General features: G+C 41.7%; 1 protein-coding gene across 1 annotated transcript in view; it reads left to right on the forward strand.

The window, feature by feature from the left end:
- The window catches only part of pnck (pregnancy up-regulated nonubiquitous CaM kinase), a 65,000-nt gene that overhangs the window by 3,211 nt on the left and 39,625 nt on the right, over positions 1-22,164 (forward strand). Inside the window, exon 2 of the mRNA XM_039775283.1 lies at positions 21,121-21,310. The gene's annotated coding sequence lies outside the window, so the exon portion shown is untranslated. The remainder of the gene's footprint in view (positions 1-21,120; positions 21,311-22,164) is intronic.

The following is a 22,164-nucleotide window of genomic DNA, read 5'->3' on the forward strand; positions in this document are numbered from 1 at the left end:
AAAATGTCAGTTAAATATGTCATATAGGAGACACACACAGTGATATTTGAGAAGTGAAATGAAGTTTATTGGATTAACAGAAAGTGTGCAATAATTGTTCAAACAAAATCAGGCAGGTGCATAAATTTGGGCACCGTTGTCATTTTATTGATTCCAAAACTTTTAGAACTAATTATTGGAACTCAAATTGGCTTGGTAAGCTCAGTGACCCCTGACCTACATACACAGGTGAATCCTATAATGAGAAAGAGTATTTAAGGGGGTCAATTGTAAGTTTCTCTCCTTTAATTTTCTCTGAAGAGTAGCAACATGGGGGTCACAAAACAACTCTCAAATGACCTGAAGACAAAGATTGTTCACCATCATGGTTTAGGGGAAGGATACAGAAAGCTGTCCCAGAGATTTAAGCTGTCTGTTTCCACAGTTAGGAACATATTGAGGAAATGGAAGACCACAGGCTCAGTTCAAGTTAAGGCTCGGCGTGGCTGACCAAGAAAGATTTCGGATAGACAGAAGCGACGAATGGTGAGAACAGTCAGAGTCAACCCACAGACCAGCACCAAAGACCTACAACATCATCTTGCAGCAGATGGAGTCACTGTGCATCGTTCAACCATTCGGCTAACTTTACACAAGGAGATGCTGTATGCGAGAGTGATGCAGAGGAAGCCTTTTCTCCGCCCACAGCACAAACAGAGCCGCTTGAGGTATGCTCAAGCACATTTGGACAAGCCAGCTTCATTTTGGAATAAGGTGCTGTGGACTGATGAAACTAAAATTGAGTTATTTGGGCATAACAAGGGGCGTTATGCATGGAGGAAAAAGAACACAGCATTCCAAGAAAAACACCTGCTACCTACAGTAAAATATGGTGGTGGTTCCATCATGCTGTGGGGCTGTGTGGCCAGTGCAGGGACTGGGAATCTTGTCAAAGTTGAGGGACGCATGGATTCCACTCAGTATCAGCAGATTCTGGAGACCAATGTCCAGGAATCAGTGACAAAGCTGAAGCTGCGCCGGGCTGGATCTTTCAACAAGACAACGACCCGAAACACTGCTCAAAATCCACTAAGGCATTCATGCAGAGGAACAAGTACAACGTTCTGGAATGGCCATCTCAGTCCCCAGACCTGAATATAATTGAAAATCTGTGGTTAGAGTTAAAGAGAGCTGTCCATGCTCGGAAGCCATCAAACCTGAATGAACTAGAGATGTTTTGTAAAGAGGAATGGTCCAAAATACCTTCAGCCACAATCCAGACTCTCATTGGAACCTACAGGAAGCGTTTAGAGGCTGTAATTTCTGCAAAAGGCGGATCTACTAAATATTGATTTCATTTCTTTTTGTGGTGCCCAAATTTATGCACCTGCCTGATTTTGTTTGAACAATTATTGCACACTTTCTGTAAATCCAATAAACTTCATTTCACTTCTCAAATATCACTGTGTGTGTCTCCTATATGATATATTTAACTGACATTTTTTATCGTAACAACCAGCGATTTATACAGGAAAATAATGACTATTAACAAGGTTGCCCAAACTTTTTCATCCCACTGTATGCATCTTTTATGAACATATTTCTTCACTTCTAAATTGACTATTGTTGCAATAAAATTATCAGTTGATAAAGAATTTATAGTATGTAGACAAAATTGCTGAGCAGATGGAGATTTAATTCTAGAGGCTTTGGAATGGATAGGGCAGATGCTAGTGTAAAAATAGTGGCTCCATTTCCATCATTTTATAGGACCCAAAAAACTTGGCAAATAGTCCGCAAATGAAACTGTATCGCCTTAGACAGGTGCTAATCGTTTACGTCTTTATGTCTTGAGAGACATGATGAATGGCTCTAACCTGTGTAACTGGCAATAAGTTAAGGAGAACAAAGTTTATTAGGCAAGTGTCAGAGCAGGTTCACTCACACATACCTGTCCCCTGACACACACACACATGCACACATACACATATGCACTGTGGATACTGGCTCGGACACAGACAGATGGACACGTTCATGTCACCCAACACACGTTTATTGTACATTATTTACAGTGCCACACAACCCAAAAGTCCCCAAAGTCCTGGCCAACACAAAATGCCTCACTTTCTCTTCAGGCCACCTCCTTGCCTCCTCCAGAGACCTCATCCTCTTCCACCCGACTCTAGCCATCGTCTGAAGGGAGGTGGCCCCTTTTATAAGCCCCTGGATGTGCTCCAGGTGTGATCCGGCAACCTCCCACTGACATGCCCCAGTGTGGTGGAAGTGCGGGCTGCATCCCTGGAAGCACTCCGGGTGTCCCTGCTCTTCATTCCCCCAGCAATTCCGGGTGTGGTGGAAGTGCTGAGGTCCAGGGTCTCCAAGGCATTGGGGCGCCCCCTGGTGGTGACCACGGGCCCCTACAGGGTGGAGCTTCAAAGCTTTGTACCCGTAGCCCCCACATGGTCTGGGGAAGGCGCAAGTCCTCCTCCCATCCTCCTGAGCATCCCAGCCGGGTTGCCACCCCAGCCATCTCACCTTGAACGTGATGGGCGCACACGACATTGGCACAGAGCTATTTCAGGCTAAGCCCAGTGTTTCTGTTTCGAGCGAGATTCTTGGTTTAATTTCTCTACATCTTGCCCATTTTTCAAACCCCTCACCTCACAAGAGAAGATGGCTTCAGACCACATACCCTCAAGTCGTTCTCTGCCAACTGAAGGATTATTAGGTCCATTTAGAGGAGAAATGTATGTGTGTATGTTCAAAGCTGATTAAAAACTGTTTATCAGGTACATGGAAACACGCCACAAGTACTTGTTGTTTTGATTCTAGGTAGCCTTGGAAGTGATATTTTTATATAGGACATTCGACTTCTATGTTTGATACAAAAATAAACAGGTACATGTTAGAAAAACAAATATTTTGAAAATTCAGATAACATTTCTGTCGTGCATTGAAGTAACCTCAGCAAGGCTGACAATGCAGTATGCTCAAATACCCTAAATCACCACACGCCATGATATTAACACCATTGAGGCAGTTGAATAATTTAGACAGGTGTACTGAAGCAGAATTAATAGATTAATAAACTCTATGACAACGAAAGAACAAGACAAATAAAAATTCATTTGTGCTCGATAAGACTCGATCAGCCAAGTCAGGGGCCCTGATCCCATGAGACCTGCCCTTTGGGCGACATGTCAGTACACAAATTGTGTTCATAAGAATTACGACTTTTTTGTCTGGTGCCTTCCGACTCACCAGTACAAGAAAACCCCCACATTTCATATACTGTTTCACTTGTCTTCATGTCTATTTCTGCAAGATGTCAAACTTTTTGGCGTTCCCCCTATTTTTGGTCCTCTAGATGCAAACAAAACAAGTTTTTAGGAAATATTTCACCATATTTTGTAGACCCTTAATATAAAGAATAAACCAATAGGCAAAAATGATAAGAAGGACTTGAAGATGTACAGGCCACATCAACTGAGGATACGAGGGGTCGAAGTTTCTCACTTTCACAAAACTTCAAAACAATAGGGATCAGTAATGTAGGCATGTGGAGTGTTGTTTTATGCTATTTCAAGGGTGCTGATCACCAATATTAAAATATTTTTGATATTTGATTCTTTGACAGTGGTCTTAGCATTCTAACAACGACTCCCAGGAAGTTAAAAATGACAAATTTGAAACATAAGGATTTAGGGTATGGTCTTAGATTATTTCAAGGTCAGTGATTACGAATATGATGTTATTTTTGATCCTTTAGTAGGGATCTTAGCCATGCAGGTGATGGGTGTAATAGAACAAGATGCAGAGGACAGAAAGATATGGAAGAAGATGATCCGCTGTGGCAACCCCTAATGGAAGCAGCCGAAAGAAGAAGTAGGGATCTTAGCCATCTATGGACCTCTGTCAGAGGGTCAACAATGACAAAATGCAAATATAATTGAGAATATTTAGACATTTGAATTAAAGCACACATTTTAGTAGTTGAAATATTTCACACAACTACTTGTTTATTATGAACTTCTACCTCATTAAGTAAATTGTTATATTTCTTTTGAACTCCCTGAATTAGGACGGCTTATGCTAGTTCAGACTTTCTACTTTTAGTCCCAGTGTTACACATGTAAATATGCAAACTGCTTGCTAGCTATATAGTACCATTGAATCAGGTTTTCATATTTTAATATGATTTACAAAGAGCATCAAGTCTTTGTTGTTGCCTTGCAGCCTGGAGTCTGCATGTTCTGCTTGTGTCTTCTTAAGCTTTTCTCTGGTTGCTCAAGTTTTCCACCCACACGCCAAAGTTATGTTTATTTGGCTAATCAGAGACTATTGATTACTGTGCACAAGGGTGCCATTCAGATTCCTCCTTAGAATCCAGCGCTATGGCCTGTAAAAGGTTAACTTTTTTTAGAGCGGCATGGTGCTCACAAGTTTACACTACTGCCCCAGGCATTCATCTCTTTCCCTGGCTCAGTCACTCTCTATCATCCACACTCCAAAGACATGTGTAACACTAATTGGCAACACAAAAATGAAAAATTGATGGAAGGCTAGAAGATTTTATGTTCATAATCCTGGGGCCACAACTGTCTAGATCCTGACCTGGTCCTCTTGACAGACCTAGTCAAACATAAACTCTGTCCTCATTTTTATGATTCGATTTTCAAGGATAATGAATTATAAAGTGTCACTTTAACTCCTCGTCAGCATGGTATCCTGTCTGCAGAGCAGCACATTGCCTTAGAAGGAGACCTACATGGCACTCTCAGCCTTGAGGAATGCACTTCTGTATTTTGTGACGGTTTCTGCTCTTTCTCACGTCTCCTGTAATAATGGTGATGGGCCAAGGCACTGGGATTCTCCTCATTGTCTCCCTGCCAAGCATGTGTAAAACTTCATTCTCTCATTCACTGCACATCTGTTCTGTACAATTCCTCGCTTCCTGGTACAGCCAGAATGGACTTGGATTTCAGAGTTGTAGTTCATATTCCAGTACACTTTCACCACAAGTCTTTAAAAAAAACTGGTAGGTGGTTTGGTAAATACTGCATGCTACTCTGCTATTCATTTTTTTTTTATTTGGACTTATACACACCAGCTCTGTTGCTGCAAGTCAAGTCAAGTCAAGTTGGGGAGCACGCACTGGTACACCCACTACACGACGAAACAACTCGGGATTCCAGTTGGCAACCCCCCAGGCAGACACACTGTCCAGTCCCACCCTCCGAATATGACCCTCTATCTGCCGCAGACAGGTGTTACCTGGGCGACCCCTTGGCTTGGTCCAGCCACTTGGGTCCCCAACAATGAGGATCTTACAAGCCGGATTACCCACGGGGAAACACACCACATGGCCATAGTGCCGTAACTGAGGCTCCCTCACAATGCAGGTAATGTGCCTCATTTGGGTCTCCATGAGCAACCGCTCATTCGACACAAAGTCAAACCAACGGTACCCAAGGATTTTCCAGAGAGGCAGAGTACCAAAGGAGTCCAGTCTTCGTCTCAGGTCACTGGATAGCGTCCATGTCTCACAACCATATAGCAAGACAGGAAGCACCAGGACTCTAAAGACTTGGACCTTTGTCCTTTTGCATAGATATCAGGAGCACCACAAACCCTTTTCCAGAGACCTCATGACCCCCCATGCTCTCCCAATCCGTCTACTGACTTCATAGGAAGAGTCACCAGAGACATGAATGTCACTGCCAAGGTAAGTAAACCTCTCGACAAGGTCAACACTCTCTCCACAAACTGACACACTGCTGATGGCTGTGCCCAAGAGGTCATTAAAGGCCTGGATCTTGGTTTTTATCCAGGACACTTGCAAGCCCAGACACTCAGACTCCACACTCAGTCTCTCGAGCATCCTGATCAGAGCCTCCATTGACTCCGCGAAGATCACAGCATTGTCAGCAAAGTCAAGATCCATGAATCTTTCTTCTCCAACAGATGCCCCACAGCCGCTGGACCCCACGATCTGTGCCCAACACCCAGTCCATACAAGCGTTGAACAGAGTAGGAGCAAGAACACACCCCTGACGAACCCCAGAATCAACTGGGAAAAACGCAGAGGTCCTGCCTCCACTCTGCACAGCACTCACAGTACCAGTGTACAGGCCGGCCATGATATCCAGCAACCTCGATGGGATCCCGCAAACCCTCAGGATGTCTCACAGGGCAGCTCGATCAACTGAGTCGAATGCTTTGCGAAAATCAACAAAGGCTGCAAAGGAAGTTTGCCAATATTCGCGTATGTGCTCCATGAGAACCCTCAGTGCCAGGATGCGGTCAATGGTAGACTTCTTAGATGTAAAACCAGACTGTTCCTGTCGTTGGTAGGTGAGCAAGTGATCATGGATCCTATTGAGAACGACCCTAGCAAGGACCTTACCCAGCACCGAGAGCAGTGTTATCCCCCTGTAGTTGCTACAGTCCAGACGATCACCATTCCCTTTCCAGATAGGGATGACAAGTCCTGTTTTCCAATCATTTGGGATGATGCCAGTCTCCCAAATGGAAGTAAAGATTGCTTGCAATGCCAGGAGGACAGCCTTACCACCAGCCTGGAGAAGTTCACCCCGGATACCACAGATCCCTGCAACCTTTCCCCCGCTCAGCTGGTTCACCACCTGTGCAATCTCAGTAAGACTGGGTGGTTCACAGCTAATCATAGGATCAACCTCAAGAACTGTGGACCCAGAGATATCCAATGTCCTAGCCGGAGGATCAGCTTTGAACAACTGCTCAAAGTAGCCAGCCCAGCAGGTCACAACTGCAGCGTCATCCGTAAGGACTGTTCCATCAGCCGCCCTGAATGCGACTCTCCGAGGAACAGATTCAGATGTATGTAATGCTTTGATTCCTCTGTAAGCAGGATGTGTGTCGCTAGACCACAGATGGTGTGTCACTTGCTCACAGATTCCACTAACAAACACCTCTTTATCTCCTTGCAGCCGTCCTTCTCAGTTCCCGGTACAGACCAGAGTTACCATTGATCCGTGCGCTGCGACTCCTCTCGATGATATCCAGGGCGCCCTGCGAAATGAAACACATCCTTCTAGGAACACTGGTAATACCAACACAACCCTCAGCACCCTTCAGGTTTCCCATATCACATTAGGATCAGCAGTCATATCCAAATCTGAAAGTTCCTCACACAAACTGTGTGCAAACTCATTAGAAACAGCCTGGTCTTGGAGTCTGGTCAAGTCCAGGCTCATTTTCCTAGTAGGTGGTAACCTACAGGACCTAAGCTGGATCCCAAGAGTAGCAACAAGAAGTCTGTGGTCAGAATTCACAAACTGGGCATTTCTGTAGACCCTGCAGTTTTGCAAGAGCTTCCAGCATCTGCCCACAAGGATGTGATCGATCTCCTTCACCGCGCCACCAGTATTGGAGTACTAAGTCCAACGATGCAGTTCAGGGCGCTGGAACCAAGATCCAGAGATTCACAGCCCCTGATCTTTTGTAAAGTCAAGGAACATGGAGCCACTTTCACCACGGTCACCAGACCCATGGGAACCGAGACAATCCTCATAGCCAGCCCTGTCAGTGCCAGTGGTTGTATTGAAGTCACCCATGACCAGAGGAGTGTCATCTTGTGGGCACCCATCAACTACTGAGCGAAGTTGCTCCCTTTTAATAATAAATCTTTAAAGAGATGGAGACCTCTGCTTAATGGGCACAGCTATACATTATAAGTGTATTGTTTTTATTGTCTTTCCACCTGCATCTCATATAAAATAATTATGAAAATATTCCAGAATGTGCATGTAGCACAATGTTTCGAGCTGTGGCCTCATTGTTGGAATCCAAGTTTAATGTAGGACAAGCAGGACACCAGGTGGATTCCGCCAAGGTGGTTGGTGGGCCCAGCAATACACAGAGAACAAAAGAGCCCAATAAGGGACTGTTGGCTTCCTTCTGCTCAATTCTACATGCTGGCCTGTTGAATTTAAAATAAATCTTGTGAAAAAAATGACAGTAAGCCACAAGGGGTCAGTGTATTGTTGAAAGACATCTTTTGAACCTACAAATAACTTTCGAATTTGCTTAACCTCATGAGTTTCATTTGGAGTGTATGGTTGTGAGGTGAGTTTGGGCAACAGCTCACTGTTTTGTTGTTGAAAGGGAGAACATTCACCCCACCTGGTAGAACAACTTCTTTTTGACTTTTGAATTATTCTTGGTTCCCTCACTACTGACTGACGTTAACATTATACGAAGTTATTGTCTATTATACCTGCATTTTTATTACTCTTTAATTTAATATTGTTTTTTTTTTTATCATCAGCATGCTGCTGCTGGATTATGTGAATTTCCCCTTGGGATTAATAAAGTATCTATCTATCTATCTATCTATCTATCTATCTATCTATCTATCTATCTATCTATCTATCTATCTATCTATCTATCTATCTATCTATATATCTATTGCGTCACATTGAGACAGCCACCGTCACCCACCTGCTGTGCGAAGACAGAGAGGAAGTCAGTGCACCATGCATTCCTGCTGGCCATCAAGCCACCACTGCTCAGCCACTGCTGCCAGAGATGCCAAACAGGCGCCAACAGCAGCCACAGCATGTAGCAACAAACGAGTTAATATGGAGGGAAGCCAACATAAACACCATTCAGTTATACATTACAGCCGGAACTCCAACTTGCTACACAACTACTCACAGACACATGCAGACCAGATTCAGGACTTACAAGAGAATTGCCAAACGTAGGACTTAATGTGGACAGAATGATTCCAAAGGTGCACATGCTGGGTTTATGCATAAAAGTTGCAGAGAACTCAAGCCAAACATCCTTTTGTTTAACTTCTAAGTATATAGGTGTATTGTTCTGTTTGTTGTACCAGTCTGTCAAATAATATTTGTGCGTCACGAACATCAAAGGTAATATAAATGAATAGGATATATTTTAATTACTAGATGACTTTATCCCTAAGTGTGGATTTGACTGTCACCTACTTTTTACTTGACGATGAGTTTGGTCATTTCACACACCACATTCTAAGTTCTTTTTCAAGACAACAACTGAACACTTAGTTAAAGAAAGACACAAATATTTAACATACAGATGAATGGGAATTGGCAGGCTGCTTTTGATTATTGGTAATTACCAAACGTTGCAATGCTGCAGTCTAATATAAGTGGACCAAAGGGACTTTATAATGCAACATTACAGTGAGGGACAGTAACAAAGTGTAGCAGAATAAAACAAACAGCACTCACTAATCCACAGTGATCAAAAGATAAATAATAACAACATTGCATCTTTCCAGTTTCAAAACTGTCCGTTCTAAAAAATCATTAGTAATCAATAGGACAGAACATTCGGTACTTGGAAAGATAGAGGACAAACAATGGACTTCAACGAGATAGTGCAGAATGAATGTATTGTCTTTCATCCTGCAAAAGCAAAATAAATGTCAGTACTGAAATGTAGCTCCCAGACAAGATGCTATAAATTACCACCAACATAGAAAATAGCAGCCGTTACTGTACATACTCTGTAATCTGCCCTATTTGGGAATAAACAAGAAAAATATTAAAAGATACTCAAAGGAATTCACTTGATTCTTGATAGTTTTTCTTTCTGCATTAACATCAACATCCTTTCTGTCTTCCTAATTTGATACTTATCATCTCTCAGTTCAAAAAAGCAGAATTCATGTTCTATCTAATTTTGGGGCCAATAGACATAAGCTCACATACAGTAGTAGTCTCTAATATAGCAGTCTAGAGACTACTATAAATCCTAATATTCTACTGAGTTTAAAGAAGACAACACACAATCTAATGCATTTCTGGATACATTACAGATACCACAAATAGACAATTTTAGTGCGGAGGAACTGGATAAACCTCTGGCGCTGTCAGAATTACTGGATGCTATAAAGTCACTTCAAGGCGGGAAAGCATCAGGATTCAACAATAACCTCATTTATTTGGAACTCAAAACATCCACATATCCAAAGAGCTACCCTACAAAGACCTAAGACAGAAAGTGGCATGGCTTTACTCAACTTTCAGTTTTATTACTGGGCAGTAAACATACAAGCTATAAAAACCTGGACACAAATAGATGAACATACACAGGCTTGGTCCGCAATAGAAGTAAAATCTTGCAGTTCTTCTTTATATTCCCTGCTCTGTGCCCCAATAAATGCAAATTATCACCAATATACTAATAACCCCAATTGTGATTCACTCACTCAGAATATGGAACCAATGTAGAAAGCATTTTAAGATGGAGAAGCTTTTATCTGTGGCACCTCTGCAAGAGAACCACCTCTTTCAACCTTCACAAACATATGCAGTTTTTAATATCTGGAAAAGATTTGGGATTAACTTGCTTAGAGGTCTTTATATAGACAACATCTTTGCATCCTATGAACAATTACATTCCAAATTTAACATTCCAGCTACACATTTCTTTCACTATCTTCAAATTAGAAACTTTGTTAAACAGAATCTGCCCGATTTTCCTCATCTTGTACACTCCTCCATGCCGAAAAAAATATTGCTCAATTTCAAGGACTCAGACACCATCTCTGCTATATATAAAATTATTTTACAGTTTCTCCCTTTCAAAGATCCAAGAGGACAATGGGAAAAAAGATCTCTTAATCAACATATTAGAAAAGGAGTGGCAGCATATATCGAGCACATCTGTCTCGCCTAAAACTCTCCAAAATGTTTCCAGGGCATGATCCAACCTGCAAATGCTGCAATCACGTCCCAGCCTCACTGGGTCACATGTTTTGGGCCTGCACCAAATTAACATCATTCTGGAGAAAACTTTTTAGGTGCCTCTCAGACAGCCTTGGTGTCACAATCCCTCCTAACCCATTAACAGCTGTGTTTGGGGTTCTTCCAGATGGGTTTAAAGTGGAGAAAGACAAACAAATTGTGATTGCCTTCACTACACTTTTGCTAAACTGGAAGAATCCTAATTCTCCTCTTTTAAGTCAAATTCTCAGTTAGAGGATCTGTGCAGAACTTTTTCAGAACCTGGCAGGATTTAATCTATACCAATAAAAGGCAAAGCCCTCACTGACTGACTGACTGACTGATTCACTCACTCACTCATCACCAATTCTCCAACTTCGCATGTAGGTAGAAAGCTGAAATTTGGCAGGCTTATTCTTTACAGCTTACTTACAAAAGTTAAGCAGGTTTCATTTTGAAATTCTACACATAACGGTCAACAACGTCCGCCATATTGAACTTTCTTATTCATGGCCCCATCTTCGCGAAATTTGGTAGGCGGCTTCCATGCGCTAACCGAAACTAATGTATATACTTATTTTGGTGGTATGATGCCACTGTCAGCTGCCATATTGAACTTTCCAACATCACCTATTCTCCAACTTCCCGTGTAGGTAGAAGGCTGAAATTTGGTACTTATTTCGTTGGTATGACACCACTGTCGGCCGCCATATTGAACTTTCCAACATCACTAATTCTCCAACTTCCCGTGTAGGTAGAAGGCTGAAATTTGGCAGGCTCATTCCTTACAGCTTACTTACAAAAGTTAAGCAGGTTTAATTTCAAAATTCTACATGTAATGGTCATAACTGAATCCTTCTTACGCCTCCCACGTATTTGGCTGCCTGCCTATATTGCGTCCCCCATACCCACGCCTCCCATGTAATTGAGTGCCTGCCCATATAAGGCCATCCATCAGCAGCAATCCAATAGACACGTTGCCCCTAAATATTTGCAGGCAAATCAAAAAGTTAATACCGGGAATGCCTGTTAAACATCTTATATTCACGAGTAGAGATTTGGGTGGTGAGATGTCTATCGAGGTGATCACTGTAATATTTATATGTCATTGAAATGTATTATTATCAGGCGTGGTTTAGGCACCTATGTCATCAGGAAGGCACCAGAAAAAGGGACCTCAAGGTTACTATGATGGAAGTTAATTTAGAGCATGGATGCCGTGAATGTAACAGCTGTAATAAATAAAGTTCCCCTGCATACTTTAAAAGAAAGTCTCGCCATCATTTAATTTTTCACAATTTGTGAAAACAAGACATCGTGTCAGAATAGAGGACAGTCATGGATTTTGTTGGAGTTCCCTCGCTACGAATTGACTGGGATTCTCTTAACCTGCCAGGAGAATGGAAAAAGTTCTGACAGCATGTGGAGATGATGTTTTCCGGCCCGCTAAAAGTCAAAGACGAGAGTGAGAAATGAAGCTACCTGCTCCTGTGGACTGGGGAAAAAAGGAAAAGACATTTTTAACACATGGACTCTCACCCAGGAGGAAGCCATGGTACTGAAAACTTATTATGACCGTTTTGAGGCGTTTGTCATGCCTAAGACGAATACGATATTTGCGAGATACAAGTTTAATGAGAAGATGTAGGGTATAAATGAGACTTTTGATTACTTTGTAACAGAGATAAAATTGCTGGTGAAGGACTGTGCTCATGCAAATGAAGATGAGATGGTCAGGGATAGACTAGTGTTTGGCACAAACTCAGCAAAAGTGCGAGAGAAACTTTTAAATGTCGGGTCTGAGATAACATTAAATAAAGCCGTGGACATGGCAAGATCGCACGAGATAACACAAGCACAGCTGAGAACCTTCGATGCATGTACTCCGAGTGACTCACGTGAACTGACTGTGAACGCAGTATGCAGACAACAAGCAAGAGCTCCAAAGAGCGCTGAACAAAAAAACACATTACACAATTGAGAAGGCAGCAAAATAATATGAAGCAAGTGATGCATACAAGCATATTCATAAGTGTAGCTACTCTGGAAACAAAGCACACGGTGGAAAAAGTCAATGTCCAGCTAAAGGAAGACAGTGTAAAAATTGTGGTAAACTGAACCACTTCGCTAAAGTTTGCAGGACTGGGAAAGGTAAACCCGTGCATGCAGTGTGTGATGTCTCAGATAAAGAGGAAGACGAGCTGTTTATTGATGCAGTAAGAAAGGAACAAGCCTTTGTAGACATATCAATAGGAAAGCAAGGTGTAAAGCTTAAGTTTAAATTAAGTTCATAGACACGCTGCTGCTAAATACTCGCAGGCAAATCCACAACTTAATACCGGGAATGCCTGTTAAACATCTTAGATTCACGAGTACTGATTTGGGTAGTGAACACTTCAATGAATGAAATCTGTTATCTTTAAAACGGTTGACAAACACGGAATGTAACTTGAACACAACACGTCCTCCAAATACGAACCTGATTGAAAGAAATAATGATAATCAAATCCTTGATGACAGCAACACTCATAACAGTGACAAAACAATTACACTGACAATCATGTTACGTTATTTTTAAAATGTTTCCTTTTCTTTTTCATAACTTCTTTAACACACTACTTCTCCGCTGTGAAGCGCGGGTATTTTGCTAGTCAATAATATTTTAGTATAAGCTCTTAAAGCACTGAGGAAGCAATTCTCTCCGCATTTCTTTTTCTTCTCCAATCATCTCTATTGGTCTATTAAACTAATCAATTTAGGTATGTTTACAAGTTCTAAGTTTTACTTCATTGGCCATGCTCTCTATCTCAGGGTTGGGGGTCGATTTGTTTTCAATCCTATTTTTTGTAAAAATTGATTTATTTGTATGGAATGATTACAGTAAAATTAATAAAATTTAAAAAATAAATAAATAAGCTCACATACAGTATATTTGATCTTTCTCTTGTATGATGAGTTCAGGAATTAATAACAGGAACACATAGGTTGTAATTTCGATCACCATAATCATAAGGAAAAACTCTGGCCTTTTATTTTCAGGTTCACCACCAACCATTTATAGTTTATGGCCCTTCAACTATGGCTACTAAAATGACAAAAACAACAGCAAATACAAAACCATCCTATAAAAACATTACACATTATTGTCTTCGGTTACAAAACAACCAGTGTCATATTTTACAATAAAAGAAAGTTTTAACAAGGTTTGAGAGGCAACATGAGAATTTCTGAGAAAATTAAACAGTTCTGTTAATCAGTATGTACTCATTTCTTAACTTGTCTTTTCTTCCATTAACTAGCAGCATGGTCATCAGCCTCTTCTTAACCAGGAGATCTGTAACTTGCTTTACTTTTGTTCTTTTAATAATAATCCCACCAGAAACGCAGTGCACACAAAAACCAACCAGACGCATCACCATCTTGAATAGTCTATTTTCAGACTCACGTCTTTACAATGTTTTTGTAAAGTTGTTGATTTTCTTCTTTCATTCTCAAGCTCGAACCACCACCATACATCTGCTTGGCTTCTCTGTCCAACTAAACTGTTTCAGTTGCTTTCCTGCACTGGTTATGGATAATGCATTTTAAGCAGTGTCTCCTTTTCTATAGTGAAAGTGTGATTTGTCACACAGTATTGTTTTGTAGGACATGAACGCTATCTTTAGAAGACTGAACTGGTTTGTTTATAATGAGGAACAAGTAGTAGTGACATACTGACATACTGCAAGCAGGGCAGCTCTGCCATTTGTCAAACAATACAGACCCTGGCTTATGAAAACTCGGCTCAATGCAGCTGTCCGACTCCCATTAACCATAGTATAAGGTTTGATATTATTTTTCATATTCTAACAATGTTTGGTCTTAATGTTTTTAGGTGGTCTTCCAAATCTCACAATGCATTGTATTCAATTTCACGCAATATCTCTGTATACTGAACATCCTTTTTTCTTTATTCCCTTTCACCAAATTTGCTCTTCATCCTATTTTTCATAAGTAAATTATCTTTCCTTATCTTTTATTTTGCAAAATCAATGCATTACCATTACAAGTGGTTTAAGAAGAACCATTTATGTGCCTTTTATGAGTATTGATAGTTGTGACAGTAGGGGGCACTACCGCTCCCTCGAACCCTCAGGTACCACGCCAAACACCAGGTAAAAGTGCTACAATAATTAGTTTTATTACAATAATAAAGTGCACCAAGCACCACCATTCCACACTATACTGACAAATAAACAATTCTTAATCAATAAATCACAATCCTCCACTATGAACGCGTGGCCCTCCTACCACCCAGCTCAGCTCGCCGTCTGGGAGCTCCCACAGTCCTTTTATAGTACACGACCCGGAAGTGCTCCTTAACCTGCAGTCCATGTGACTTCCTAGCACTTCCGGGTCAAATCAAAACTCTTCTTTCTTCTTTAGCCCGCAAGCACTTTATTCCTTCTGTCCTCGTGACCTGCAAGTATTTCCGGGCTGTAGGAACACCAAATGTCTCTGTGCCTCCCTGCAGCGTCCCCTGCCGGCCCCGACGTTATCCAGCAGGGCTGTGTATTACAACTCCAAAGTCCATGATGCACTGCTGGAATTCAGGCCATCTCCACATCACAGGGAGGGCTCCATCTGGCGGCTTGGGGGTCTTGGCCGGGATAAACTGCCGGGCACAGTCCACATAGTATTTAACTTTACCTGTTGAGGAACAAAAATATTGCAAAGCTGCACATCGGCCTAATGGTTGAACTGCTCAGAATACACTTTACAACCTTGGCATTTCCTGAATTGCATATTTATTCCTGTGTTTATTATGCCTGTTTTATATTATACAATTATTTTAATTTTTCTATTTTAGCATTACCATGCATATTTTGTGAAACTAATGAAAACTGTAGAAACCCCTATCATAGCAGTTATTTGTGTGGTTTATATATATGTATACATACAGTATATAGACACTCAAACTGTATATACTGTGCATTATATACAGTACATATACAGTATATATATATATATATATATAGTATATATATATATATATATATATATATATATATATATATATATATATATATATATATATATATATATAAATAAAAAGATTAGTGAAGGTCTGTGATACGGGTTATGTATTTATAGATAGAAATCCACAAAGGGACATATCTTAAATAGTCTTTTATTTCCGAGCTTTCGGCACATGTCAGGTATCATCATCAGAGGAATATATTGTCACATGTGTGGGCATGGGGGGGCAGTTACAGGGCTCAGATAATTGTAATCTCTCAGATAATTGTAATCTCCCTGTTGGAACACCAGAGGGCGCTGTCGCTGTTGACTGATGCCTTTTCTCTTCTACTCTCAGCAGACCTGAGGATTGGCGACAATGACATCTTTCTGGTGTCAGCCTGCCTGGACCTACCTCCTGCTGTCAGGAGCCCATAAAATGGATGCTTCACCATCTTGATTAGTCTATTTTCAGACTTGCGTCCTTACAATGTTTTTGTTTTGCTTTTTAATGTGTTTTAAACCCGCATTTTCTTTACAATATACAGGGTAAGCCTTTGGGTGCCGCAAAGATTTATAAACTATAACATATACATATATATATTGTGGCGGACCACCCCCAGCCGGGAACCCCAGGAGGACCAGAGGAGGGCTTGCGCCTCCTCCAGACTACGAGGGGACAACCGCCCTGGTTGCACTGGGGGCCACGGGTGAAGAGCTTGGAAGCTCAACCCTGTAGGGGCCTGTAGCCACCGCCAGGGGGTGCCCCAGTGTCTGAAGAGCCCTGGACCTCAGCACTTCCGCCACACCAGGAATTGCTGGGGGGAAGAAGACAGGGGACACCCAGAGGGCTTTTGGGTGCACAGCCGGCACTTCCGCCACATGGAGGAGTGTCCGCGGAGGACTGCCGGGAAGCAGCTGGAGCCCATCCGGGCTGGTATATAAGGGGCCGCCTCCCTTTATTCAAGGTCAAGAGTCGGGTGGAAGAGGACTGGAGTCTGGAGAGAGGAGTGGAGGCAGCCAGAAGGAAGGCACTGAACTGTGAGGCCTGGACTTTGGGGGATCGGTGCTGGAGGCACTGGGTTGAGCACTAAATAATTGTAAATATTTTGTATAATAAACTTGTATGTTGGGTGACATAACGATGTCCGTCTGTCTGTGTCCGGGCCACGTTCCACAATATATATTTGCAGCTGGAGACCCACAAAGGGAGAAAATGAATCATGTATCATAAAGTAGTTTTTATTCCTGAGCTTTTAGCCCCTGCCAGGGACCTTCATCAGAGGATAATGCTTAGACTTACAAGAATCAAAGGCAATATATAGCAAAAATTACGTGGGGGGGCTAAGTCGGTGTGATTAGGAGGGGGGGTATTGGTTATAAAGTTTTATTTATTATGAACATGTTCTTCTTAAGTTTGCATATGCTGGATTTATGTCCAAATGTCTGTTAATGGTGTTCTCATTTGACAGCCAAGATTCGGCCAGCTCTCTGGCACTTTTAGTACTGGTCTTAAATCTTATTTATATATATACTAGTGGGCTCTGCTCCCTGCTCGCTTTGCTCACCAATCCCCAGGTATGGGTAACCGAATGTACAATTTAAAGCAATTGTTATTTTCATGGGAACTGTTACATATGCATGATAGAACTAACTATTTTACATTACAGCAAGTAGTTAACCGTAGTTTAAAATAGTAAAATGTATTAAATTGAAAGAAATCTATGTTTCGTGTTGCATTAGAAGAATTCATTCAGTTAAACGTTTTTGTTCTATTTGGCTTTGAAACTAACACGCAAATACTTTTTAAACTTATAGTTTTACTGTAACACTTCAGTAAAAACAATATTTGGAATTAATTTTTGTCAAGATCGCATTGAATTTTGATTCCATGTTTGGACTTACATCATGACCACACAACGTATAACTGCCCGTGAGTGAATATTGTTTCTTTCTCTCTAATAAGTAAACCAACTTTTTACATTACAGAAAGTACTTAACCATAGTAAAAAATATTAAAACGTAACAATTTGAAAGAAAATTATGTTTCATGCTGTGTTAGAGGTATTTGTTGAGTTATACGTTTTCATTCTGTTTGGCTTTGAAATTGTGAGAGAAAGTGGGTCCTGAGATGGATATACAACACACCCAAGGTTGGTTGCTATCTTGTCCCAGCATAGACTGTCATCTTCACTGGATTAAATGGATTCATACTGGAAGGGTGACATCTCTCAGCAGGGTGCATTTGTATTCTTCGTTACACACGTATCTATTGTTGTGCTTTCCAGTCCCAAACCTAAAACCTGCTACTGGTGTGTGCCATTGCTGAAGCAGAATCAGCTATAAAGTAGTGATTCCTCCATAAAACTAAAGAACCACATGGTATCCGCAGAGGTAGTACAAAAATAGCAGACTTGTTTGTTCATCAAAAAAAATAGAGTTGTTCTTTTTAGGAACCAGTCATGGCTTTCATTGCTGATATTCTAGAAATCATCTTGCTGCTAAGGAACTAGCAAAACCTGGAGAAAACAAGTGTGGAAAACAGCTTTGTGCCAGTGTGGTGGGCTGTAGAAGAATAAACCCTTGCCAGATTCACCATTGCCTGTTGTTTTTATTGTTGATACTGTTATGTCCCAAATATCAGTTTTAGTCACGTTAACAAGTGGCTCAGATTTTTGGTTTAAAAGGTGTCACACACGTGCGAGTAGGAGGCAGCTAAAGGGCCTGAGTAAATGGAATGAAACATCTGACCGGGAGGTGGCGGAGTGCGCTGACTGTCTTTCTCAGTTCCCTACAGACCTTTCCCGGGAAATCCTGCAAGGTTCCGGCGCATCAGAAGAAGTCACTTCCGAAGCTGGCCCCTTTGCTGACATCACCTCCAAAGCCGGCCCCTTTGCTGACGTCCCCTCCGAAGTCGGCCCCTTTGCTGACGTTAACTCCGAAGCCGGCCCCTTTGCTGACGTCCCCTCCGAAGCCGGCCCCTTTGCTAATGTCCCCTCCAAAGCCGGCTCCTCTGCTGACGTCCCCTCCGAAGCCGGCCCCTTTGCTGACATCACCTCCGAAGCCGGCCCCTTTGCTGACGTCACTTCCGGTTCCGGCCATTTTGATGACGTCAGTTCCTCTCCAGGCCTTTAACGCCTCCATCTTGGGCTACTATAGCCAGTTCTAGTTTGGACTCTGTGAAATGCACTTGAGATTTATAATACAACAAACCCTTTTGCAGCAGGCAAAAACAATATATGGGTGGCTGCCCCAAACCTTTATGATGTCTTTGGCGTATTATTATTAGAAAGGATACTAGGGGTTAAAAGAAAAACATTCTCTGATGGGTCACCGTGTCCTAGATCATGTCAGGGGCTAGAGAACAGACTTACTTGACTAGCTGCCAAATGAATTTAAAGCTGAACCAGCAGCTGGCACAACAGGTGAATACTGATGCAGAGCTGAATTGAGTTAGATGGGGTAGATTTCCCCATTTGCTCTATAACCTTATTCAACTAGAATAACCCTGCTATCAAATTCATTAACATAACTTCAGGAAAGTTTAAAGATGAATTACATTAATGTCCACTGGCACTCTGCATCTTGTGCACAACTGAGATCTTGACTCTCTGGTCATTAAAGATCCCTGGTCTTTCAAAATGAGTGGGGTGTACTCCAATATCTCATTGTGGCCTAGTCATTCTGCCCCCTAATCATCCCCTGTCCCTTACTGGCTTACTATTTCTCTCACCCGTTCACCACCTAATAGCTAATGTGTGGTAAGTATACTTATGTAAGAATGGCTACCATCGCATCATCCAGGTGGATGCTACGCATTGGTGGTGGCTAAAGAGGGTTCCTAACTGTTTATGTAAAGCACTTTGAGTCGTTAGAAAAGCGCTATATAAATGCAATTCTTCTTCTTCTTCTTCTTCTTCTTCTTATTATTATTATTATTATTATTATTATTATTATTATTAAGGGTACATTTCTACTTAACAAATGGTTAAAAAACAAATTTGTAATCTGAGGAGCTCCATTTTCTAGGATGCTGATTCTCTGGATCTTTTTTCTGAGAACACAGGCTCACTCTGAACTGAAATAGTCACATGTAACTATGAGACAGGACAGCACAGTGGCACCATGGTTAGTGCTGCTGTGTCGCCGACCCTGGCTTTGAATCAACCTGATCACTATGTGGTGTTTAAGTTTTCTCTTCATGTGTGTGCAGGTCTTTTTTCAGTCCTCCATTTTTCCTTCAACACCGCAGTGAATTGTGTGGTAAGGGAACTGAAAATTCAAAATCAGCCATCTTTCATTGTATGTATTGATGGGCCCTGAGAATGAACAGAAACTCTGTCCAGAGCTGGTTTGTGTTCTTTACATATTTCTGCCACTACCCCACATTCCCTGCACAGGATTATGTGAATTTGAGAATGTTAAAACACCACAGTGAACAGGAGAAAAGACTAATAGAATAAGATTGATGTAGGTAACTACCGTCTGGTGGAGTCAGATATGGACCAGATAGGGGAAAGTTGTGTTTTTATTTGTACTCATGATGTTCTTGGTAATTTGCAAAGTTAATAGTTGCATTATAGCTAAGAACTTGACAGAGATCTGTGTTTCCATCAAGCAAAGAGTGCCATACAAAAATAAACTGATTTGAAGTGAATTGAGAAGGTAAGGTGGAAAGGTGGGAACAAGCCAAATGGAGGTGGGTTCAGAAGACAGAGGACATGAATAAACCGAAAAGGTGACAAATTGTGAAGCGTGCAGGTGTAATGACAATACAGATGAACACTGGAGATGGCTTAGCAGGCGGAGCTGTGGATGAGGCATAGAAAATGGGGATCAGCAGATCAGAGAATGAATCAAAGAGTGAAAGTTGAGATGAAAGGAGAATGTGGAGTGCATACCTGAAGAAGACCTCGAAGGCCCAGAAGTGAAGCTTCTCTGAGAAAGGCAGTGTTTTATCAGAATGATCTTCTACTGTGTTTTGATGTTGCTGAAAGTTCTAGATCAACACCTGAACACACAGTAGGCCCACCAATAGAACATGCAGGTCTGCAAAGCTTCATGCTGTAAATCAATGCGTTTGTCTAATTTATTTTTTCTGTTGTGTTGAATTGATGAAACAACAGATCAGCTTGAACCAGAAAGCCAGAGCAAACAAGTGTAGTCAATCCTATGCAGAGGGGACATTTTGGACATTGCTCAATTAACATGGTCCCCTAGCAGCTATACTATAGGAGCTGTACACCTCCAGCAACAAGAAATGAAGAACAGGGTGGAAAAGCAGATTAGACACTTCAAAAAGCTTTTGTGTGGAGCACAATGAAGATGACCAGACCTGCCACTGCATTAGCGACTGTCTCTTTAACTAGATGTTTACTTCCCGCAGATGCGTGGGTGAACAAGGTCCTTCTAGTATGGTGTGCTGTGTTCATTTAAAAATGGAGAGAGAGAGAGAAAGAGTTTGAGCACAGGAGGGGAGGGACCTCAAGGAGAACTGAGAGACAGAAGCACACAGCCTGCCAGCCTGAGTCTCAACAGAAGCTGCAGCCGCTGAAGGAGCGACACTCTCCCCACAGGTGCGTGTATTCTACATGGCTTCAGCAGATGGGTGGGCTTTCCAGCTGGGGCAAGGGAAGCTGGAGCAGTGCTGTCTTGTGAGTAGTGGGAGAACTTGCACCAACTGAGACATCTTATGGCATTCATCTTGGTCCTGATGTCATTATATAAGCCGCTTAAATATGCAAATCTAGGCGAGACAGGCTATTAACATGTGAGTGATGGGCCCGGTTCTTGATCATCAGATGCGTTCTGTTGAATGAACGAATAGAACAAGAAGTCGCATAGGTCAGAAAGAGAAACTAGTGCATATGTGAATCTTTTGGCCCATCCTGATCATGATGCGGGCATGCCATATTGGGGCTAAGGTTAACCAAAAGTTGTTCTCCAATTTAGTTGGACCTTGGAGGGGCAGACATCAAGTCTCTAGAGACAAACAGATTACTTGGATAGTCAACTGACGGTTGCCCTTTGAGATTTTGTTTGGTAAGCTGATGTGATTTTATGACAATTCAGGATTGAAGGTTGCCTTGTCACACCGTTTCTTTGTGTTGTATGGATGTTGAGGAACAGCAGCACTAATATCACAGACCTTTAATAAAATAAGAAGGCAGGTCAATGATTTTTCATTCAGCTATTTAAGAGGAAAAGGGCAAATGCGCTCCCTCGCAAACTGATTTGTCAGTCTTTCTTTCTTTCCTAATAAGAACATAATCACTTTATACACAATGTGGAATGTAAGAAGTTCTTAGTTTCTTCTGCCATGGAGTGATTCACCCTTAAGAAGTGTTAGGTCACATACAGGAGGAATCTTTAACAAGTGGCTGTTAGAGAAAGACAGATCACAGGGTAAAGAAGCAGTTCACTCCACACC

Source organism: Polypterus senegalus, chromosome 13 (genome assembly GCF_016835505.1).
Source record: "Polypterus senegalus isolate Bchr_013 chromosome 13, ASM1683550v1, whole genome shotgun sequence".
Lineage (NCBI taxonomy): Eukaryota > Metazoa > Chordata > Cladistia > Polypteriformes > Polypteridae > Polypterus > Polypterus senegalus.